The sequence below is a fragment of the Cupressus sempervirens genome, chromosome 7, assembly GCF_028749045.1.
Source record: "Cupressus sempervirens isolate cs-2001-9-10 chromosome 7, ASM2874904v1, whole genome shotgun sequence".
Classification (NCBI taxonomy): domain Eukaryota; kingdom Viridiplantae; phylum Streptophyta; class Pinopsida; order Cupressales; family Cupressaceae; genus Cupressus; species Cupressus sempervirens.
In genome coordinates, this window is record NC_143124.1 from 828488304 (window position 1) to 828515592 (window position 27289).

Below are 27289 nucleotides of genomic sequence, written 5' to 3' on the forward strand. Positions count from 1 at the left end.
GAGACAAAATGATTTTCTTTTTATTTTAAAATTAGGAAATTTATTTTATGTGCAAACATATGATAAAGGGGATTCATTTAACTAAAAGCGGACATATTCTTCTAATTAAGTAAGGACTTAGGATAAGTTGGCCAAATCATAACTTGTAACCAAGTAAATAATAAAATGATAATTTGATCAAAGACGGGAGATTAAATAAATGTGCAAGATTGATTAAGCATACAATGTAATCATAGAAAGGAGACCCATTTTATAGGTTACCATTTTTTGGGTGATTAAATTCTTCCTTCTTTGATTAATGTGTGAGAAATCTAGGAACACATTTGATCAAACAATGATGAGGTCAACTTGACTGAAAATATTTTTTACTATGTTCTTGATTAAACAAAACACATAGAGATAGATAGAAAACATCAAAACGCATAATGATAATATAACATTTAAGAAGTCAAAGATAGATAGATAGACTAAGATGAATTAGAAACAATATTGATAAGATGAGACCTAAAACATCCATGGTAGGTAAATCAAGAGTCTTCCCTAGGAAAAATATAAAGTAGATAAATAGAATACTTGATTAGCGAATACAAAGATTGATAGGATATTCCTACCCCCTCTAGATTGAAATTGAAATGATGTAGAGAAGATATAGAAAAAAAAAAATGATTAAATTATGCAAATATAAGGTGTAGGATGATAGATAAATGACTAATTCAAAATCTTGACCACTAAACATTGATAATATGGCCCTATTTGACTTAAGTTTGACCAGAAGGATAAATCACAAGGATTAGGTTAAAATAAGAAGAAAAATAAAATGCAATGAAATGAAATAAAGATAGAAGAGATGTGAAGAAAGTAGAAGTAATAAAGAAATATAGAAGTGATGATTCCTTCAAAGAGATCAAAATATTATCATCAAGAAGGGCTAGTTAATTGCACATAGAAGAAAAAAAATGAAATCATAATTTTGCTGATCAAAATAAAGTTGGATTCCGATTTTGATCCCAAAAATGGATCTAAGATGTAAAACATTGAGATGTTACAGAATTATATCAAAATGTTATTTAAGGTGTTTAATAGGATAGATTAGATTAGATGGGATGATATGACTAAACCCTTATGATCACAAGATAATAGAAGGTAGGTGATGAGAAGTGGCATATTGGGAAGGTGCTAAACATATGATAAATACAAGAATATAATTTGATTGAGCATAATTAATTGTTCATCCAATAAAAATGATGGAGACTCTTTTGAAATTCAACTACTTCATACTAAGCTAGATTAAAACCTTAGAATACAACCTAGTATGAAAAGTTCAAGTTACAAGGGTCAAATAATTAGGTCCTAGTTTTTATTATTGATCCCTATTAGGGAAATCACATGATCATGGAATCATCACTAGTGTTAACTATGAAGATATGAATATGATTGATATCATTTATGATGTTGGAAACTAATGTTGGAATTCTTTACAATAAGTGAGAGGGGGTGAATAAGTTATCCAAGGTCCATATGTAAAAATAAAACTTTTCATAGCTTAGTGAACCCCTATCCATAAAACCTTATTATGCATGCATCCATTAGGTCATACAATGCTTAAAATTCATAGGTTGCTATCCTAGGTCAAAAAAACTTTGCAAAAATGTAAACATGAAACATAATAGATTCAATAACATATTTGGCACATGGGTTTTACATGGAAATCCAATTTGGGAAAAACCACCAGTAATATGCTACTAATTCTCACTCTTATGATGTGATGCCCTATTAAAGGTTACAATACACACTATTAAATGTGACATGGTTAGAGTATTTTAATCACCTTGATAGGAGTGAGCCTTGTTAGAGGATGTTAGATCATTCACTTGGAATGTCACCTAGTTAAAGGATTTACAAATTATTGTTAGAAAAAACATTAACACAAAGGATTTACCCTAGACTAATACAATGATTAAAAAGTAACAATAAGGCTTGATCTAATAACAAATTACAACTCACTTGTAGATTACAGATCTTTTTTTTAGTCCTTGATTCTACTTGGCTTTCACACACTTCAACTCTAATAGCTTGTTCACCCTTCAAGCTTTCATACTCTTAACCTTCTTTCTTTGCTAGCCAATAAAAACCTCTTCTATTTGGCCACTAAATCAATCATATACGCTAGACTCCTTTTCTTCCTTAGGTTCTTGCACATGACATCCTTTTGTTCTAACCAAGTCTCTCTATAAATAGATATTTAAGATCTTATTTTGTTTGAACTTCTTCAATCTTCCTTGAATTGCCACAAAATGGTTTACCTTGAATTTTGTGCCTCCAGATCATCATAGTTATCTTCCACACGCTTCACACAATCAATATAGTATGTCATCATTGTGTTAACTGATCTTTGTTCTCCTTTCTCATACCTGAACTCAACTTTTCCTCTAGGTCCTCTTGCTATCATATTTGATCAAAACCTATTCCTCACTCAAACAAATGATAGTCCTCACATCAACTAAGTAGTTATCTTACCAATAAGTAGCAAGTTTGACATCAATAACAAAACAATGATTGAAACACATTCTCATACTTGTATCAATCTTTTCTCAATAATCTCCCTCTTTGGCATTGATGGCAAACCAATTCCAATCAAGAATACTAAAAAGAAAATCATTCCTTGTATTGAATTATCACCCTCTATCAGAAGCTTTCATCTTTGGTAAAGGCTACAAAATTCTATTTTGATTAATAGACAATTAACTCTTCCTTATGACTCCCTTCCTCTATCATCTTGTAGGGCTTCTCATTCTAACTTTCTCTTTCTTCCTCTTACTTTGAAGATGTATTTCATTTAGTAATTTCTTCCTCTTTAGTAACTATCAAGTAACTATCTCCCTCTTAGCAGGTATTACATATTTATTTTCCTATCTAAAGTATTTCTTTGTCTTTCTCAATTTGTTTGGTATTTCCTATTTCTTCCCCTTTACTATTTCTCCCTCTTTGACAAAAATGCCAAACACTTTTCATCTTAACATGGAGATATAATCAATTTAGATTTCTCCCTTTATCACCTAGCTTCTGACTGATCTACTATTCCAATTCTCTAATTACTTTAGGAATCTCCTAAATTAAGATCCACTCCATCAAGTTGTAAGATCCAACATTCAACTCGGTTGATACAAGGCACTACTCATGCTTCTAAAGTAGCTTTGGATAGGGGGATCACCCCTATTTTACCTCATTAATACTCATGAGTATGCTTAGGTAATGCTTTTGTGAATATATCAACTATCTACTCTTTTGTATTCACATATTCCATCTTCAATTCTTTGTCTCGAACTAACACTCTCAAGTAATGATACTTGATTGGAATGTTCTTAGTCTTTGTGTGCATCACAAGGTTCCTTGATATATTTTTAGCACTTGTATTATCACAATAAAGTACCATAGGTTCAGTGATTTCTTTCTTCATACCTTTGAGTAGTTGTTTGATCCTTACAATGATTGTACAATTTACTATAGTAGCCACATATTTTTCTTCAATAGTAGATTGAGATATGAAATTTTGTATCTTGCTAGTCTAGGTAACCAACCTCTTTCCTAAGAAACATTTTCCTCCACTAGTGCCCTTTCTATCATTAATTTTTTTAGCCCAATCAACATTAGTGTAGGCTCTCAACTCAAACTTTTTATTTTTCTTGTAGTATAGACCATAGTCTTCTATTCCTTTTAGATATCTCATAGTTCTCTTAATAGCCATCAAGTGATTCTCCTTAGGATTAGAAAAAAATATTGCAACAATCCCAACAAATAATAAAATGTTAGGTATTCTATGTGCTACATATTGCGGTGTGTCGATCATACTTGTACAATGTTTGATTTACATAAGGTAAATCATCATTCTTTGATAACTTTTTTCCTATCACTGTAGCTATGCTAACTGGTTTGGAATCTTCCAATCCAAAAAATTTAAATATTTTCTTCACATACTTAGAATGAGTGATGCATGTACCATATTTCATTTGATATACTTGCAAACCAACAAGGAACTTGATCTCTCAAAACATAGACATCTGAAATTCTTTCTTCATTTCATTTGCAAATGATTTACATGATCCATCTTGTCCTTCGAATATGATATCATAAGCAAAAATTTCAGATAGTTTAATACCTTTACCTCCTTCTATCTTCAAGTATAGATTGTTGTTATCATCAGTCTCTCAAATCCAATCTTTAGAAGATAATTGTAAAGCCTTTCATGCCATGCTCTTAGGGATTTCTTTAAATCACATAAACGTTTGTGTAGTCTACATACCATTTTCTTGTTATTAGAATCAAAAAATGCTTCTGGCTATTCAATATAGACCTCTTCTTTTAATATGCCACTCAAAAATGTAGATTGCACATCCATTTGATAAACTTTGGAACCTTTGTGTGCAGATTAAGCAAGTAAAGTTCTTACTCCTTCCAATCTTGCAATAGGGGAAAATGTTTTCCCATAGTATATCCCTTCTTTTGGTTCATAACCCTTGCAAAATGATTTTTTTTTTTCTTTGTGACTTCACCATTTTCATCTAACTTGTTTTTGTACAGCCACTTGGTTCCAATCACATTCTTATCCTCTGGTCTAGGAACTAGAGGCCATGTCTTTTTCTTCTCAATTTATTCAATCTCTTCTTTCATGGATTTACTCTAGTCCACATTTTCTAAGGAATCTTTCACTAACATAGGTTCATTCATGATTAGAAAACATGTATTAATTTCTTAGTGTGTTCCTTGTCATTTCTCTAGCATCTTAATCTCCAATAATTTGTTTAGCAGGGTGATGTCTTTTAATATACTTGGATGATCTTGGTTCTGCTCTACTTTCCTTATTAGGTCTGTCAACTTTTGAACCACTACGTACTTGTATATCAGATAATTCAACATCTCTTTTATGTACACTAGTCTCAAAATCAAAATGTGTCTTAGCTTCGAGCTGCAACTCGACACTTGACTGAAACTCAGTTCCTGAATGTAACTCACCATTCATTGTATGTCACTCGACAGTCACTAAAGTTTTTTGTTGATTTACAACTTAATTTATAACATCTTCATCCACATGCATACCTTCATAAAATTATTAAAAAGATTTTTATTCCTCTGGTTCCTTCATGGGTTCAACCTAATGTACCTCTGTATATTCATCAAACTTCACATTTTCACTTTCCGTGATATTTTAGTGTTAGTATTTAAACACTTATAAGATTTAATTGTTGTTGAATAGACAAGGTATACACCCTCTTCACCTTTAGCATCTAATTTACCATTCATGAAATCTTTAAGAATATAGCACTTGCTTCCAATTACCTTAAAATATTTTGCATTGGGTGAGTATCCATACCATAATTCAAAAGGCATTGAATGAGTAACTTTCTTGACTTGCACATAGTTCAAGGTATAGACAACTATACTTATAGCCTCTTACCATTATTTCAAAGCAACATTCTTCCATAATGAGTGTCCTAACATAGTCCATTACATATCTCTTCCTCCTTTTAGAAATTCCATTTTGTGGAGGGGTCCTAGGTGCAGATCTCTATCTTTTGATTCCTGTTTCATTCGAGAACATCTAAAACAGATTTGATGTAAATTCTCCACCTTTGTTAGATCTTAGACATTTTAGGCTTTTAGCTGTCTCCTTCTCAACTCTTGCTAGATACCACTTAAACACTTTTAAAAAATCATATTTTTATTTCAGAAACATAACTATCATCATCTTAGAATAATCATCTACAAATAGGATAATGTACTTTTCACCCCTTGTAGCTTTACAAATTGATTGGCGCACACAAGTCAATATGAACAATCTCCAAAATTCCTTTTGAGTTGTGAGCCTTAATCTTAAAACTAGATTTTATCATCTTTCCTAACTGACATTTTTTGCAAATTATATTGTCAAGTTTATTAAATTTAGGCAAACGATTGACTCTTCACATGTTATTGATACTTACTAAGTTATCAAAGTTAACATGACATAACCTCTTATGCCATAACCACACATCATCAAATTCTACAACAAGACAAGTGTCATCATTCATATTAAGATAAAATTGACTACCTCTAGTTTGATCACCTTTCCTAATTAATTTCCCATCAATAACATTTATCTTAGCTATCTTGTTCTCAAACTCAATCTTGTAACCTGAACTATTCAGTTGTGACACACAAAACAAATTATAGCTAAGTCCTTCAACATTATAAGCAATATCACACAAAATCTTTTCTATGAGTTTTATAGATCATTTTCCTTTTATCAAATAGGGTGTATCATTAAGAAATCTTACACTATCTCCATCATAATAATTTATGGTAATGAACTTACTTGTATATCAAGTCATGTGATGTGAGCATCCACTATCAATGATCCATCTTGTTGGTGTAAATACGTATTTACTATTTACACTTACTTAAGTTTACTTAGGTCAATGCATTATTTAATTATTTTGTATTATTTTATTTGTGAGACACTTAGGAGTTTGTGCACTCTTGTGAGTTGTCATGATGACATCATAGGGGTCCACACCTCTTTTAAAGCACATGTTGTCTACAACACCGAAATTTTCTACACACATATGACACTTTATCATTCTTATCCATTCATCTAGAATGTTGGATAAGGTGCTTAGTTGTCAAATCTCCTGGTTGTTTCTAGAGACATTCTAGGTGCTTCATGAGAGGCTTTTATATATAGGAACTCCTAGTGTACTCTTATCATGGCATATTGAATATATCGTCATTCTAATCATACTCTCTCTCTCTCTCTCTCTCTCTCTCTCTCTGGGGTCTATTGTGTGCTTGTGTTTGAGTTCTTAGTTCCTAGGTGAATTTTACCCTTAGGAAAATTCTTACATGCTATCATAGCAACTTGGATATTTTCTCATCACATAACCATTTTAAGACCACACTTGCTTTAGCACCTCAGCCTGAATCCAGAGTACTACAGAAATTTAAAGCATTTAGAACTAGATCTGACCTTGATATTGCATTTGGAATGCTGAATCAGTGAAAATTGACTATAAAAATTCCTCCCTTGACCCAAAGTTGACTGTGAGGCAAATTTTTTTTGCAAATCTCAACTAGGAGGCCTCGATTTGCAGATCAAGTATGATCATTTGTAGATCTTTTTAATTCTTTTTTTGGATATGTAGTTTTTTTTTTCTCTGCAATTTTATTTTCAACTACAAATTTTTGAATTTTTTTTTCTCTTTTGGGCACCCAATAGAGAAAACTTTTTTAGTAGACCCACGCAGTGACATATCGACTTTTCCATTTGGAGGAATTTATTTATGGTAGGGAATATTTGGCATTCACTTCAAATCCATGGCCATACCAGCAAATTTTCACACTATACATGGTGCAGCCACATATCAAACCCAATGGCCAAAGTTTGGCCCCTCCACATTACACTGACATCCAAGACATCAACTGATGGTACCTTCAAGTTTGTCTTAAATTTGTTGGAAAAGTTTATTAAACATTGTGGGAAGTCCCCACATGTTGCATGTGGGACTAACCCCCTTAAAAAATTTGGCAGCAAAAACATCAAATCTCTATGTTCATTGTAGAATTTTTGGCATCATGGGCAAGCTTTCCTGACCTCAACATCAGTATCTCTATTTTTTGGCAGTCTACATTCTAAATCTAGCTCCAACCTAGGTTTTTGAAACCCCATTCTCATTCTCGTTACTATGGCATCACTTTGCAATTCTCGACACTATTTTAGGATAATTCAGCCTTAGTTTACAGGCATCGTGCTTGAAGATCTTGTGACGTTGGAATTTTTTATAGTTTTAAAAAATTGGCAAACACTGTGAGGATTTCGGCATCGACTGCTGCATTAAAGCTTTTTCAGTGATGCTCAACGTTAGCAAGACCCTTTGTAGTGAATTTAGTTAGCCAAGGCTACTACATACTTACATTTGTTGATGACTTTTCGAGATTCACTTGGGTCTTCTTCCTTCATCACAAGAATGAAGTGGTTCATAAGCTTCAAGAGTTTAAGACTCATGTAGAACACAAGTCAAGGAAAGACATCAAGGTACTAAGAGTGGACAACGAGAATAGATATGTAGATAGAAGACTTAAGAACTTTTGTAGAATTGAGTTGATTGATCTTTAGAATCGGGTAGCATTCAGTCCATACAAGATAGATGTTGCCACTATGAGGATTAGGACTCTCAAGACCATGGAAAGTTGTATTATAAAGGCCAAGTCACTTGATCCTACACTTGAAGTTTAAGCCATTACCAGTGCTACTCACATGCTTAATAGGTCTCCTCATCCAGCCTTAGATGGCAAGACTCCTTTTGAGGCATGGTGTGGCAGAAAACTAGTTGTGAGTCATTTTAGAGTCTTCAGTTGTCCTACATGGGAAAACCAATCTTCCATGGGTTGTAAGGCACCGACACCTAGGCCTTGTACCTTCATTGGCTATGAAGACAAAGCAAAGGCTCACGGACTTATGGATCTAGAGACTCATGAGATTTTTGTGGAGAAGGATGTTCATTTTGAGGAAAGTTCTCCCAGATTATCCTCTACTCCTCTCTACACATCAAACATAGTAGAAACTAATAGTGACACTAGTGATAGTGCTTCAAACGGTTCAAACACATGGGGTTCTATCGACCGTTACAGTGAGAAGTCACATCAGTCCAGTCCACATGCTTACATTACCATAGTGAAAGGTCTATCATAGCTTGGTACATCTCATCTTCTAACTCCAGCTTGACTTGACTTGGGAGGCAGACTTGAGGACATACATCTTCTCATTGATGAAGGTGATCCTTCTACAGTTGTTGCGAAGGCTCACTCTGAACCTCATGTCCATTCTCTACATGATCAATCTGCACAAGTTGGCATGATTGTGAAACCTTATGAACAACAATTAGTGGAGGTCTCTTTTTCAGTAGAGGAGATAGATGGTTCAGTGGAACAAGTTCAATAGACATCCTTAACAGATTTGCATTCATTCTTTTCAGCATAGTTGGAAGGGGTGAACACTAGCATCAACATAGGGATACTTGAGTAGGTTTCAGGGCCACCATACATCTTTAGGATAGTACCTTTGCCTTTATTTCTTCCTAAGGATAGGAACAATATTCTGCATTCTTGGACCAGCTTCTTCATTGGAGTGACTTTCACTTGTTGGCATTCTTCTTTTTGGGGGGGAGCCTATTCTATCTCTCTTCCTTCTCTCATCATTCTCTTATGTATTTATTAGATGTATGTAATAATGGGGGGGTCTTGATTACTCCATCCATCAATGCATCCTTATTTATCTCTCCTTTTAGGGGATGGTTTTTCCCATGAGGTTTTCCCTCTTTCCCCGCTTTATGAGAGATTGCATCTTCATTTTGTACATGGGTACCTCACATGGCCTAGTAGCCGGGACCCATTCTCCATCTTCATCCTAGTTTTTTAATCTTAAGGGCATTCTCCTAAGTTGCACTTAAGGAGGGGTGTTGGTGTAAATACGTATTTACTATTTACACTTACTTAAGTTTACTTAGGTTAATGTATTATTTAATTAGTTTGCATTATTTTATTTGTGAGACACTTAGGAGTTTGTGCACTCTTGTGAGTTTTCATGATGACATCATAGGGGTCCACACCTCTTTTAAAGCATGTGTTGTCTACAACACAGAAATCTTCTACACACATATGACACTTTGTCATTCTTATCTATTCATCTAGAATTTTGGATAAGGTGCTTAGTTGTCTTATCTCTTGGTTATTTCTAGAGACATTCTAGGTGCTTCCTAAGAGGCTTTTATATACAAGCACTCCTAGTGTACTCTTATCATGGCATATTGAATATATCATCATTCTAATCATACTCTCTCTCTCTCTCTTTGGTCTACCATGTGCTTGTGTTTGATTTCTTAGTTCCTGGGTGAATTTTTCCCTTAGGAAAATTCTTACACATCTATCACTCTTGTTAACATAAGAAACTAGTGTAGTTTCCTCATCCTCATCAAAATCATCCTTCATTTCAACATACACCACTTCATCATCATGATCATTAGATTCATCTTTGGTTTCATCTTGTACAATGTAGCAAGATTTCTTTCCTTTTTCTTTGTAATCTTTGTTGTCCTCATCTCTTCTACTTTTGTATTTGTCACCACTTATATTTTTTTTCTTCTCTAGACATCTACGAATAATATGACCAACCTTATTACAATTAAAACACATGATAGGAAAATTTCCTTTTAATTTTCATATGCCTCTATGAAATATCCTTCCTATTAGTGCTTCAAGTTGTTCTAACTCCTCCTCATTTTTGTCAGTGTCACTAGAAACATATTTGAACTTTTTCTTCTTCTCTTTTGGTACCTTTAATGACATCTTATCTATGAAAGTAGATTCAACATTTTTAAGTTTTAAATTATCAAAATTAGAGAGCTCAAAAGTAGTGAGCCTACCTACCAAACCTTCAAGAGTCAAATTAGAACCTAAAATGCATCTTAGTTCTTGTATGGAAGAAACTTTCATAGCATAGATAGGCAACAATGTTCATAGTACTTCACTTAATACAATATCATTATCAATAATACCATTAGCTCCTCTTATAGCATTAACAACATCTTTTATTCTAGAGCACTATTGAGCAAAACCATCACCTTCTTGCATTCTCATGTCATCAAAATTACCTATAAGACTTTCAAATTTTCCTCTCAAAATATTTGTGTCTCCTCCATAAATAGTGCATAGAGTATCCCACATCTTCTTTGTAGAATCACAACCCTTGATATCATCAAAGTCAAAATAACCTAGGGCAGAAGCAATCTCTAACATTGTCTAATTGTGTTCTTTCTTCTTTTTCAAATCATTAGTAGTTGGTGTTCTAGCAGGATAAATGTGCTCAATGATGATGGTAGATTCCGTATGGTCTCCAAGACCCCCTAGGTGTCGCTTTATTAAACTTTCCATGTAGGGAATTTCTCCTTGTTATGCTTGGGTACCTCTCTTTTTGACATCTCGATCTTAAGCTTCTAGTACCTTTGAACTAGTCATCTTAAAATGATAAAACTGATACCAGTTGTTGGAATTCTATAAAATAATTGAGAGGGACATGAATCAGATTTCCAAGGTCTAGATATAAAAATAAAACTTTTCATAGCTTAGTGAACCCATATCCATCAAATCTTATTATGCATGCATCCATTAGATCATACAATGCTTAAACTTTGTAGGTTACTATCCTAGGTCAAAACAACTTTGTCAAAATGTAAACATGAAACATAATAGATTCAATAACATATTTAACACATTCATTTTATGTGGAAATCCAATTTCGAAAAAACCACCAGTAACATGCTACTAATTCTCACTCTTCTGAAGTGATGCCCTTTCAAAGACCAACCCTATTAAAGGTTACAATACACACTATTAAGTGTGGCCTAGTTAGAGGGTTTCAATTGCCCTATTAGGAGTGAGTCTTTTTAAAGGAATTTAGATCATTCACTTAGAATGTCACGTGGTTAAAGGATTCACAAATTACTATTAGGTCAACCTTAATCCAAAGGATTTAACTTAGACTAATACAATAATTAGAAAGTAAAAATAAGGCTTGATTTGATAACAAATTACAACTCGCTTACAGATTATAAATCTCTATTTTACTCCTCCCTTCTTCTTGGCTTTCACACACATCAACTCTAATAGCTTTTTCGCCCTTCAAGCATTCATACTCTTAAGCCTTCTTGTTTTTCTTGCCAATAGCAATCTCTTTTTCTCAGCCAGTGAATGAAGAAAATACCCTGGACTCCTTGCCTTCCTTAGGTTCTCACATATGATAACATTCTGTTTTGATCAACTCTCTCTATAAATAGATATTTAAGATGTTTTTTCATTTCACCTCAATCATCCATTTTAGGGTTAGGTAGGATTAGGCAGGACACAATTAGTCTACCCTCTTTTCCATTTTGTTCCTATAGAAATTTCTTCTTCAATCTCCCTTTAATTTTCCACAAAATATTTTACCTTGAATTTTGTGCCACTAGCTCATCATAGTTATCTTCCACATGCTTTACAAAATCCATGAAAACAAAATAGTCATCTTAGATTCATTGAATCTGTTATTTAACATGAATACTAGCACTCAACATCAATATGTTGTCACTTAGCTTTCATACTGTTCTTCCACTCATCTTCCACTAGTTAACTCATCAAACACTAAAGTTTACTAATGCTCGACATCCACTAAACATTACTTGGCTTGCACTAAGTTTAGTGAACATACATCGAATCTTCACTTTCCTCAACTCCAACTAATTATTTTCTCCATTTGCAAAAACTTTCCTTAGCACCTACCCTATAGTGGTCAAGCTTGATAGACTCAATTCTTCTTACTTGTTATTCTAGACTTAATTAGTGTGTCCAACCTTTTCATCTTTAAGTAGATAATAATACACTATGTCATCACTATCTTAACTAATCTTTGTACTCCTTTTTCATACCATAACTCATCCTTCCCTCTAGGTTCTTTCAGTATCATATTTGATCAAAACCTTTTCATCAATAAAACAAATTATAGTACTCACATCAACTAGCAATTGTCTTATAAGCAAGTAACATGTTTGACATCAATGAAAAAATAATGATTGAAATACATTCTCATACTTGTATCAATCTTTTCTCAACATCTAACGTATGCATCATAGACATAAAAGTCAAGATGAAAGTGCAATTGTGTTCCCTAGGTTTGGTGTAGAAATATTATTCTTGCATAGAGACAAACAATTTTTAGATAATCATAAGTACATTCTTACAAGAGTAAACACAATGAAAAGACAAGGTATGTACCTTTGAAGGACCTAAGTGTTGAGGGGCTTAAAGAAAGATACTCAAGACATATAAATTTATAAAGTATACATGTAGATAGAAATCAAAATAAAATTGAACTTGTGCTCCTTGTCCGCTAGCTAATGGCATCCCCAAGTAACTAGGGAAGGAAACTTAGCAAAAATATCAATAAAAAATAAGTCAAGAAAGTCTTAGTCTCTTTTAGTTGAAGTATTTGTGTGAAATTCTAGTTACTATCTTCCTAGGTCTCATGTCTGTAGGTGAGAAATATCACATCATCCTACACTATAGAAAAAGTGTCCATTCAAGATAAGGTATTTGATTAGTGTTGATAAACACTTAATTTCAAGGGAAGTATTGAGAAAAAATATTTAGAGAGCTTGTAGAGGAACATCAATGGAACCACATGACCTAATAAGCTATAGATTTTGTGGCCCTTAGACTTACATATGGATCAATTCAAGCGCATGGAAGGAAAAAAATGTGAGATGGATTTAGTTCAAAGCACAAAATAACATGCTAATAGATGCAAGTATGAGGGTCTTAGGTAGCACCTATTTCAAGGTTTTCACTAGTTGGTAGGAAAAAAAAAATTCAAGACCTTTTATAATTATTTATATTTGTTTGACATTTAAATGTTTTGGTGATCATTTGTCACTAAGGTAAGTTGGGTCATTTGTCACTTCTATCTATTTATATTCAACATATAGATCAGTTAACTTCTTAAGGTAATAAAGGACTTTAAGATTGTCATTAATTAGTTGAGGTTTGGTAGAACAAGGCTTGAATCCCATGGTTTATATGAGAAATTCAAGCATGAAGAAGTCTAGAAGAAGTTCATAAGGTCACAGAGGATAACTTGATGTCCAAACTAGTGAGGCTAGTGTTCACTTGTCAAAGAGAGCTAGTAGGGATAGATTAAAGTGAATTATCATGAAAGATGTCCAAGAAACACATAAATACCCCATGTATGATATGTGTGACTCAAGTCAAGAGATAGTATCAAAGCCATAGATAGACAACGAAAAATAGATATGCAAGTCCATAAATTTCCTTGTGAAAGAGTGTAGTGAAGAGATCAAGGTACCCCTTTTAACCAAAAATAACCCTCTAAATGCAAGTTTGAGACTACACACTTCCCAGACCAACTAAGAATATATTTGAATCAAAGACTAAGACTAATAATTGGGTGATAAATAAATAAAAACCAATTTTGTATGACATTTTTGAGTAAGCCAGGATAAAATTCCAAACATGTATGATAACATTGGACAATATGAGTATGATAGATCATAGTGAGATAATCTGATAGACCTGGGTGATCCCACAATAGTGGGTGCCACTTTTTGACCAATTTTGACACTAAAATCAATATTTTTAAAACAAACCTCACATTCAAGTGACTATATCTCTAAAACTATGAATAATTTCAAGATGATGTAAACTAGTGATTTCTAGTACTTAGTTCCTACTTTGTAACCATATTTTAAATTTTTTTTTAAAAATATTTTAGTCAAATTTTTCTTCTGCTTTAAAAAGGGGTCAATACGAAAAATCAATATTTTTAAAAAGTGATAGTACACCTAACATGCATAATTTTCTTTCCAGAAATGAGAATGAGGTAATTCTTTTGGTGTTGGATTTGTAACATCAATATCTAGAGCATAGATTTGGTTTGATTCAATTTGGTTGAATATTGTATAGTTTATGAAGTTTTGAACTGACATCCATCATAATTTAGACATACGTTCATTTTGACATAGATAGCTTGAATTCAATTTATCATAAATCTAATTTTATATTTTTAATAGAAAGTTATCTCAACAACCTATTTCCTAGAATATTTTTTTTAAAATTGACTTGATTTACAAATTTTCTCAAAGTGTCAAAGTCAGTTGATGTTCAATTGTTAATGAATATATAATGAGTTAAACTCATATTTGAAAGTCTTAATGAATATAATATGTATTACAATCATATTCATTGGCTTGCTTTGAGCAGCACAAATTGGCATTTTTTGTTTTATAGTAGGAGATCATTCAATCTCAATTTTGGGGGTCAAAAGAGCCAAAAAAATATTTTATTTTTCATAAAATAACACCAAAATTTTATAAATTAATGTGTTCGCATGAAAAAATTGTTCAAATTATTGTATAATAACTAAGAGGGGGGGGGGGGAGAGAGAATCAGTTATTCAAGGTCCAGATGTGCGAATAAAACTTTTCACAATCCAGGGAACCCTTAAAACTTTCTCGACCATGCATGCATTTATTGTGTGTTTAATCTAAACTAATATGTTACTATAACATTAATATGTAGAAATGTAAAGCATAAAACACGACAAATCCATCAGCACACTTGAATAAATGATTAAATGTGGAAACCCAATTTTAGAAAAACTGCCAGTAACATGCTACTCCATTTTCATTCTTCTGAAGTGATTCCTTATTAAAGGCTAGTGCTGTTAAAGGTTACAACATTCACTGTTAAATATGACCTAGTTAAGGAATTTCAATCACCTTGTTAAAAGTGAGCCTTGTTAGAGGACTCTAGGCCACTCACTTGGAATGCCACCATGTTAAAGGATTTTCCAATGACTATTATGTCAACCTTTCTCCAAAGGATTTACCCTAATCTGATACAATTGTTAGAAAGTAATAGTAGATTTGTGATCTAATACAACTTACAACCTTACTTGTAGATTACAAATCACTATTTAGTCCTCAACTCTACTTGGCTTCCAATCTTTGTAGCTTTGATAGCTTGTTCACCCTTTAAGAATTCATCCTTTTAAAGCCTTCTTGCTTAGCTTGCCATTGCAGACTTCTTCTGTTGGGTCACTTCATGAAGAAAACACTCAACTTTCTGATTGTTACATTTTTACTTCCTAAACTCTCTAACCTCAATCCAACATTGCTTCATGACTAGATATCCCTACATATAGGAAATTAGAACTCTTTTCTTCCTCATTATCCATAACAAAAATTAGGGTTTTTAATGGATTAGGTAAGATACAATGTATCTACCCCATATCTTGTCTTCTCTAGAAACTTCTCGTAGAATCCACTTCAATTCACCTCTAAAATGGTTTACATAAGATTCTGTGCCTCTAGCTCATCAATCTTATCTTCCTCTAATTCACAAGTTCCAAGAAAAGAAACTTGTTTGCTTTTATTTCATAAATCTTTGATCTTTTTTATAATGTAGTAGCTCAACATTATCAATTTAGTGATGCTCAACACATATTGTGTTACTCATCATCTATTGTAAAATCACTCAGAATCAACTGGATATCATTGGTGCTCAGCATCAACTAAAAATCACTCAGCTTCCACTAACTTTCTTGACATCCATTAGCTTGCTTGACATCCACTAGAAATTTCTTCCACTCGGCTCCAACTAACTTTTTGCTCAGCTTGCACTAACTTTTCTCGGCACCTTCTATCAACATAGTCAAGCTTAGCAAATGAACTTTGTCTAATCTTTGTTTTCTAAGCTTTCTAAGTGTAGCCAACCATTTTTCAACCACAAAGTAAATCATTAATACATTATGTTATCACTATCTTAACTATTTCTTACACTTCAATACATAATCATAACTCAACCTTTCCTCTAGGTACTTCTGTTACATCTTGTTGATCAAATCCACCTCATCAATCAACTATGTGATAGTGCTTGAAACATATAAGAAATTACCTTACCAACATATAGCAAGTTTGACATCTGTGACAAAAAAAATGATTGAAAACACTTCTAACTCAAATGATCTTTTCAATCATATATCAACAATCTCCCTCTTTGGCATTGATGGCAAACCAAATTGATCAACTAGTCAAACAATTGATGGAAAGCTTGTTCTATCAAACTAACTAGGTTAAAATAGTAAGGTAGTACCAAAAAGAAATATTGTGAATAACACTACTCCCTCTATCAGCAACTCCTTCTCAGGTTAAAAAATATCCTTCTTATCTGATTCTCTTTTGTCATGGATCAATAGAATATTAAAATATCTCCCTCTTTCTTTTACCTTCTCCCTCTTTAATGATTTCAGTCTTCTGATCTTCTGATGATGTACTCTCACTTTCATCTCCCTCTTGATCAGTTTATTGTACATTCTACCTCTTTGACAACAATTCCAAAGATAAATACTCAACACTTTCCATCTTTGTTTATGCAAATATAAGCTTTTGCAGGCTCTTCAATTTTACTCCCTTTGTCATTTTGCTTATGTGATTTGAAATTCCAGCTCTTGTGATTATTTTAGGCAATTTCCTAAAGTAAGATCCACTGTATCAATTTGTATGAAATGAATATCAGCTTGTTTGATGTAGGGTACTCCCTTTGTCTTTTACATAGCCTTTGATAAGGGTATCACCCCTAATTTACCTCTCAGATACTCATAAGCATCCTTAGGTAATGTTTTGGTGAAGATATCAACAATTTTCTCCTTTGTGTTAATATATTCCATCTTCACCTCATTGTCTTGAACCAACTCCCTTACATAATGATAATTTATTGCAATGTGCTTTGACTTTGTAAGCATTACATGATTCTTTGATATGTTTATAGCACTTGTATTATCACAATAAAGTGTCACTAGTTCAAAGTGTATACCTCTTTTTACTTGCACATGGTTCAAAGTGTATAATGCAGTACTTACAACTTCACTCTAGTATTTTAGAGCAACATTTTTCTCCATCATGAGTGTTCTAGCATAGTTCATTATTGGCCTATTTCTTCTTTGAGAAATTCCATTTTGTGGAGGGGTCGTAGGAGTTGATGTTTGTCTCTTAATTTATCTATCATTGTTAAACATCTCAAACTTATGTGAAGTGAATTCACCTCCTCTGTCTGATCTCAAACATTTCAAGCTCTTACACATTTCTTTCTCAACTCTTGCCAAGTACCATTTAAACATTTGAAAAGCATCTAATTTTTTTTAGAAACATGACTTTCATCATCCTAGAGTAATCATCAACAAGAAACATTATATACATGTCTCCTTTGTAACTTTGTACTACAATAGGTCCACACAAGTCAGTATGAACAATTTCAAGTATTTTCTTAGAGGTATAGGCTTTACTTTTAAAACTTGACATTATCATCTTGCCTAGTTAACATTGTTTGTATATTACAGTTTTTGGTTTCTTCAACTTAGGAAAACATCTAACTCTTTTCATGTTGCTAATTCTAATTAGATTATCAAAGTTAACATGACATAATCTCTTGTGCCAAAGCCATACATCATCAAATTTTGCAATAAGACAAGTAGCATCTTCTATATCCAAATAGAACAAATTACTCCTTGTTTGATCTCCTTTTCCAATTAAGTTTCCATTTTTATCATATATCTTAGCTGATTTTTTTTCAAAATCAACTTTTCACCCAAATTATTCAATTGTGAAACACTTAAAAAGTTATAGTTCAATCCTTCAACATAATAAGCTTTATCACATGAAATCTTGTTTATGAGTTTGATAGACCCTTTTCCTTTTATTAAACATGGTGCATCATTACCAAATCTCATACTATAAATCCATCATAATAGGTTAAGGTAGTGAACTTACTCTTGTCTTTGGTCATGTGATGTGAGCATCCACTATCAATGATCCATTTGTTATTCTTGTTCACACAAGTCATAAGTGTAGTAGTTTCATCCTCACCTAATTCACCCTTCATTGCAACATATACCACTTCATCATCATTTTCATTTGCCTAAGTTGTCTTTGTAGTCTCTTCCATCATCTCCTCTTCTATTTTTTTGCTTGTCCCCTTCTCTAAAGTTCTTTTGTGTACATCTTGCTACAATATAGCCAACTTTATTGCAATTAAAACAAATGATAAGGCAACTTACCTTTGAATTTACCTTTTCCTATATGAAATATTCTTGTCATCAATGCTTCCAATTTTTCAATGTCTTCCTCATCTATACTGCTATCATTGGATGCATACTTTATCTTTCTTTTCTTCTTCTTTGGTTTTACCTCCTCAAAGTCCTTCAGTAGCAATTTTTCTTTGAAATCTGATTTAATTCTTTCTGGTCTGTAGTTGCCAAAATTTGATAACTCAATAGTAGCGAGTCTTCATACTAGTCCTTTAAGGGTTAGATCATTTCTTGGCATATATCTTAACTCTTGGATTGCAAACACTCTAATGACATATATAGGTAACAATGTTCTCAAGACTTTACTCAGCATAGTATCAACATCTATTTTACCAGTGCACCTTTTATTGCACTAACAACTTCTTTTATTCTAGCAACATATTGAGCAATATTTTCACCTTCTTCCATTCTCATGTCATCAAACTTAGCTCTTAGGCTCTTTGACTTATCTCTTTGAACATTTTTGTCTCCTCCATAGATGGTGTCTAGGGCACCCCACATATTCTTTTCACTTTCAAGGTTTTTGATATCATCAAACTCAGCATAGCTTTGGGAAGACGCAATCTCCAACATCACCTAATTATGTTCTTTCTTTTTCTTCAAATCTTCAACAGTTAGGGTTCCTACTAGATCAACATGTTCTTTTGAAATGCAAGTTTATGCATAATATCCAAGTCCTCCAAGGTGTAGCTTCATCAAACTTTTTCATGTAGAAAAGTTATATCTATTCAACTTGGGTACCACTATTTTTGACATCTTGATCTTTATGCTTTTAGTACCTTAAAACTAATCCTCTCAATAAACTATGCTTTGATACCAATTGTTGGAATTATTTTAGAATAATCAAGAGGACAGGTGAATCAGTTATTCAAGGTCTAGATGTACAAATAAAACTTTTCACAATTCACTAAACCCTTAAACCTTTCTCAACCATGCATGCATTCATTGTGTGTTTAATCTAAATTGATATGTTACTATAACATTAACATGAAGAAATGTAAAGAATAAAACACAACATATCCATCAAAACACTAATTTAATGTGGAAACCCTAATTGAAAAAAGCCACCAGTAACATGCTACTCCTTTTTCACTCTTTTGAAGTGATGCCTTATTAAAGGCCAACCCTATTGAAGGTTACAACACACAACGTTAAATGAGACTTGGTTAAGGAATTTCAATCACCCTATTAAAAGTGGGCCTTGTTAGAGGACTTTAGGCCATTCACTTGGAATGCCACCTTAATATAGGATTTTCCAATGACTATTAAGTCAACCTTTCTCCAAAGGATTTACCCTAATCTGATACAATTATTAGAAAGTAAGAGTAGAGATTTGATCTGATACTACTTACAACCTTACTTGCAAATTACAAATCATTATTTAATCCTCAAGTCTTCTTGTATCTTTGATAGCTTATTCACCCTTTAAGAATTCATCCATTTTAAGCCTACTTGATTAGCTAACCATTGCAAACTTCTTCTCTTGGGTCACTTGATGAAGAAAACCCTCTTCCTTCTCCTTGTCAAAATTTTGCTTCCTAAACTCTCTAACCTCAATCCAATATTGCTTCATGACTAGACATGCCTACATATAGGAAATTAGAACTCTTTTCCCACTCATTATGCAATACAAAAATTAGGGTTTTTGATGGATTAGGTAAGATACAATGTATCGACCCCATAGCTTGCCTTCTCTAGAAACTTCTCCTAGAATCCACTTGAATTTTCCTCCAAAATGGTTTACCTAAAATTTTGTGCCTCCAGCTCATGAATCTTTGATCTTTTTCATAATGCAATAGCTTAGCATTATCAATTTATTGATGCTCAACATATACTATGTTACTTGACATCTACTATAAAATCACTTGACATCAATTAAAAATCACTCAGCTTCCACTAACTTGTTCGGTGTCCACCAGAAATTTCTTTCACTTGGCTCCAACTAACTTTTTGTTTGGCTAGAATAATCTTTTCTTGGTACCTTCTATCAACTTGGTCAAACTTAGCAAATGAAATTTGTCCAATCTCTTTTTTCTAAAATTTCTAAGTGTAGCCAACCATTTTGCAACCACAAAGTAGATCATCAATACATTATGTTATCACTATCTCAACTGACTCTTACACTTCAATACATAATCATAACTCGACCTTTCCTCTAGGTACTTTTGTTACATCTTGTTGATCAAATCCACCTCATTAATCAACTAAGTGATAGTTCTTGAAACATATAAGAAATTGTCTTTACAACATATAGCAAGTTTGATATCAATGAAAAAGCAATGATTGCAAACACTTCTTACTCAAATGATCTTTTCAATATATCAACACGCATTTTACATGTTTGCATGAACATACAAGCATAAATAATCTAGTGATCAATTTAATTTAATGTGTTCTCGCTAACATTAAAAATAATTGGTGTTTGTGTGGATATTCCAAAAAGACAAAAATAATGATGTCACCAGGAGTGAGGAAAAAAGTTTGACAGTGAAGTCAAATGTAATAAAGTTACTACAATTTTTTATAGAGTTATTGAGAATTTATTAGGGAAATTTTTTTAATTTTATGATTTATTGATGGGAAATAGGAAAGGAAGACAAAACAAATACGAAAGGAAGAGATCTGATGAAGTAGAACAAAGAAATCTTTAGTAGACTATGGTACAATATCATTGAATCAAACTATATATATATATATATATATATATATATAATTTATTTATTTTTATGTTCTTGAATTGAATTATGTATCAATCTTATTTTTTAATCTAATTTGATTTATTTATAAATTTGTTGTAGACAATCAACAGGGTGAAGGAGGCTCAATAGAAGTAGAAGAAGTGCATATGGAAGAAGGGTAAAAAACACTCCCTACAAAATCTCAAACAATTAATGTTGAAGAAAGTTCAAGATCACTCCCTACAGAGATTCAAATAACATAAGCCGAAGAAGGGTTAGAATCTTTCCCTGCATAATCTCAAACAATGAATGTTGGAGAAGGCTCAAGATTTCTCCCTATAGAAATTCTTGTAATAGAATTCACAGAAGGGTTGGGATCAGGTGTAGGAACTGGTATGGATGAACTCATAAGTATTTCCCAATTTGTAAAGAATAGAATTTATCATAAATTTTTTGATCATTTACTTAAAATGGATGTGGATAAATTGAGAACAATTGGAGCTACTATTCAACCCTTAAGTTTTTCTAAGAAAAGGTCAATGAATAAGAGGATAAGAGAAATAATGACTAAATTTGATAACATTGAAACACTTGAGCAAGCTTAGTTGCTTTCACTTTTTCTTACACAAAAGAAGTTGTAAGAGGCATTAAAATTTTTAGGTGTAGACACAACATCAAAGAAGAGAAGATTTTCTAACATGCAAACTAATGTCATTGAAAATGTTAAACAAGGTTTTAGAAACATAGGAAAGCATTCTCAAACTACGGATAAGTAAATGGCACAAAAAGTGATGTTGATGTCTATTGTAAATAAGAATATGACCTAAAATAGACAAATATCTTCAATTTCATCTGAAATTGGTTTTAGTAGGAAAGCAATCAGAGAATATGTGAAGAGAAGATTAATTATGGATGATAGTACTATGGAAGGAAATTGGGAAATCGTGTGTAGAGTACCTCACTCTGATAAGATTGACGATGAATTAAAAAATTTAGTCATATCATCTTAGATTGATAACCTCATCCTTCATCAAATAGTAGAGATGTTATCAAGAATAGGATTGCATCTAGTCAATATGAACATCATACAAAACATTGGTTGGATACAAAATAACATGAGTTATATGTGCCATTTTGAAGTGAACTTCCTAATGTAAAAATTGGGCAAACGTTGTTTGAAAAATTGAAGCCATACTTTATGAAGGTCAAACAAACTATTTGAAACATGTTGTTGTTATCATCATATTGAGTTTGATCTCCGCAATTAGGTATTTCAAAAGTCTTTCGAAGACACATATGGTTTTCATGGTTCTCCTCCTAGTAGGAGAAGTGAATTTATATCATCCATTATATGTGACAAAATAGATGATCTAGCTAGTCAAATAAATTGTATCAAAGGTTATTTGAAACATGTGGTGTATTGGGTCTATTTCAATTAGAAATTGAAAATATTGATGTAACAAAAAAATTGAATTGCAAAAGTTACAAGTATGTGAAGAATGAAAAAAAGATGAGGAAAGAGAGAAAAAGGTTAGAATATGTTGAAGAGGAGTTATATATTGTAACATTTATGGAGAGATTTAAGAATTTGATTTAACCTTATATTCATCACACATTTTTTGCAAAGTGGCAAGCATAACAGTTTCAAACTTTGAGAGATAATTTCCAGCTTGGAATGATTGTATTAGTCATTGATTTTGTAGAGAACTACTCAGTTGTTCATCAGAAATCAATTCAATCAGATTATTTCTTTTCTAAGAAGGTCACTATTATGGTACATGTTTATTATAGACATGCACAATTAGATTTGGATGGTGTTCATAGTATAGTTGAAGCATGATTCATTAAAAAGGAATATCACTTTTATATAAGTGATGATAAAGAACATGGCATTCACTATGTAGAACATTGCTTCAATATGTTCTTTTCTTATTTGAAAGAAAGAGATATAAATATTGGTAAACATTATATGTTTGGTCTGATGGATGTGGCACATAGTTTAAATCATCTATACCATTTTATGAATTATGTAAATATCATCGCAATGAGAATATAAAACACATATGGAATTTCTTTGAGAGTGGGCATGTAAAAGGTGAACATGATGGTGCTAGAGCTTGCATCAAACATGCTCTATGAAAGTATCAAATGAATTATTAGGGAGTTCATATAAATGATGCACATGATGTTTTTGAATGGTGTAGGACACATTTTGCATCAAATGAGGTTGGGACATCATCAACAATGAGTCAACAGGTATGATATAGAGTCTTTTGGGAGATAATAGGTATTGATGTGTACATTTTTAAAATTTTATGCAATTGCATTTTAAAATTTCATTTTTTAGCTTTATCTTTTAATTCATTGAAGTTTAAATTTCAATTTTCTATATTTTCAATGTAATGACTTTTAGGTGTTAATAGAAAAAACATGCATGGTTGCAAGATGATAGAAAAGACATACTTCTTACATTCATTCATGAGTATAGATAATCAAAATTGGACATTGAAGACAAGAGAATACTCATGTTTCTATGATAGTTGCATTGATGAAGACTATCAAGAATGGATCAATCAAACACATGGATATACAGTCGCATGGATTTTGGTACCACTAAATGTTACTGATACATTTGATAAAGTTATACGATCCTGAAGAAAGTGATGAAATGTGTTCCCCATAGGTATTATACATACATGTGTATGTACATATATGAATTTATATATATCTAGGTAACTTTATATCTATCAAATTTTAAAATATTTAAATTTGTGGTGCAGGTTCTATTGTGATACAAGGAACATATTTGAAGCAAGAAAAAATAGTCCAACATGGAATACACTTTTTTGATTGTCAACCTAACAAAAATATTTTACAATACAACCACCTGGTCGTTGCTACCAGGCTTTGTCTACATCTAGTCAAGTTTAAGCATGTACATCACAAGTGGAGACCGTGAAGATCATTAGAAGATATTACATGTTATAAGCGTACATCGTGGTTGAACTGACCTTTGAGATGGTAGATAATTTAATTTAAGTCAAATTTTAAGACCTTTAAAGACAATTAGAAGGGATGAATATTATATTAATTTAATAATATTATATTAAAGGTTCTAGATATTACTTCTTCTTAAGATTTATTTTATAATAATTTGAATAAAGTTTAAAGAATTGTTTGCCTTGATATATCAAATTTTAGGACCTTTAAATGTATACAATTAGAAGGGATGAATGTTATATTAATTTAATAATATTTTCTTAACTAAATATTACTTCTTCCTAAGATTTAGTTTATAATAATTTGAATTAACTTAAAGTTGTTTTCCTTGATATATCAAATTTTAGGACCTTTTAATGTATATATTTTAATAATATTAATTACTATGGATGAAGGTTATTAAGAATATTATATTTGGTAAGAAAAATTTAAAATAGTGTATTGGCTTATCTACTAGCATATTTTTATCCACATAAAACAAATATGTATTTTTAGTCCTACTAATGAATAATTGGAATTTATAAATGTGTAATTTTATTAATATTAATTACCATCCTAAACTAAAGATTATGTTATCATTGGTTTATTAAAAAACTATATATTAATGTTGGTTTATAGTAGGGTCATACTCTTAGTTTATTAGTTTATAAATGTATTTTTAAATGTATACATTTTAATAATTTTAATTACCATGGATGAATAATAATAACAACTTGATCTAAATAGACAATACAAATTAGTTGGAACTTACACAATCATTAGATAGATATGTATCAAAGATAATTTAGTATGTTAGAATTATTTTATCAAATTCTTTTCAAACTATTGAATTTTATCTCATTATCTACTTTTAATTGTAGGATCATACTCTTAGTTATCATTAGTTTATTAAAAAACTATCTTTTAATGTTAGTCTATTGTAGGATCATACTCCTAGTTTATTAGTTTATTAATGTGTTTTTAAGTGTATATATTTTAATAATATTAATTACCATGGATGAAGCTTGTTAAAAATATTATATTTTATAAAAAAAAATTAAAATTATGTATTGGCTTACATAGTTAGCATATTTTTATTGACAGAAAACAAATATTTATCTTTAGCTCTACTAATTTAACAAATATGTATCCTTAGTCCTACTAATTGATTTAACAAATTTGTATCTTTAGTCTTACTAATTGATTTACCAAATATGTATCTTTAGTCCTACTAATTGATTATTTTATAATGATTACAAATAAATATAATGTTTTAAATTTGTAATTCAATTCAATCACCCTATATTATTATTATTTTTCAAAATTATAAATTAGGTTCATAGATCAATTTGGAACTTCTTCATATTTAACTATTCAAGTAGGTAAGGAGAAGTTAATTTTATTATTTTATAATGATCATAAACAAATCTAAAGTTTGAAATCTATAATCTAATTCGTGAAGAATGTTCTATTAAAATATAAAAATATACACATACATGTATGTCTCAAGAGGAAACATCTACATCTAATATCTCTACTGAAATGCATACATATGCAAACAATAAGTCTTGAATAAACATGGATGTAGTAAAATATAAAAAATCATATACATGTCATCCAACTATTAAAGTTCTAAATAGTCAAATAAATAGTGAAATGTATATGTCATCAAGGTACTAAAATACACATGCATGTAAGTCTATAGAATATACAAAGTCTCCAATATATAAATGCATCAAAAAATATATAAATCTACTACTACTGGAGGGACCCCTCAAGATGTATATGAATAGAACAACCCTCCTAATGAGTCTCCTATACATCTTGTGACCAAGGCACGAAAACCAAGCCCTACAAATATAAATGCACATTAGAATGATCTAAACACACACACACACACACACACACACACACACACACACACACACACACACACACACACACACACACACACACACACACATGAATACGAGTGCATATTGTTTGAAACATAAATAAATTTACAAACTATTTAAAACTTGTATCTAAGTAGTACTAGGTGTCTTAGTAGAACCCTCTCTCTAATGTGCACACCCTAACCTAATACTAGATGTAATCATGTGATCAAAAACCTATGTATGCACGACTAATTAAAAATTTTAAATATCTATATGAACTATTTTTTTAAATTTCATTTATTTAAATTTAACTTAAATATTATATATATGTATCTAGCTCTTAGGAGGTGGAGGATGATCATCAGATTCCATCGTATCATCTGTCAATACACCTCTACTATCAACATCTTTTCCTAATACATTAGCATCATCTCTTAAAACTCCAACACCTACTAAACTACCCTCAACAACACAATCTTCGACTGCTAGTAATGATGAGTGAAGTGGCATGTGTAACTAGTTGGGTAATGGTGTAGAATTAGTGTCGGGTTAGAATAACATACCCATTTATGATGAGAATCCTCATAACTACTCACCAAAATCATCAAGGCCCTCAACTATGATCTTGGCATCTCCAACTTGTATGTTCAAGTCATCTGTAAAGTGTTGTGAGCCTAGTTTAGAATGTTGTGAGCTATGTTGTGTGGCAATGATTACTTGTGTGGTCTATGCCTATGGAACTATACAACTCTGATGGTCTCTAATGACATCCATCACTGAATGAACTAGTATTCCCTGTGTATCAGAAATATTACTAATACTCTACAAAAAATCCTCCAAAAAATATGGCACTAAATCCATATGTGTGTTTTATCCTAAAATAGCATGGAAATCACTTCGTGGTAGTTTAGTAGCTCTATATGCCTCATCAAGGGAGGTTTCTGAAGTGTTGTTAGATGCCTCTTAAGATGGTCAACCTGGATGACTCAGTCGATTGTGAATATAGAAACCAAGAGAATTAGATGTGATACTATAAG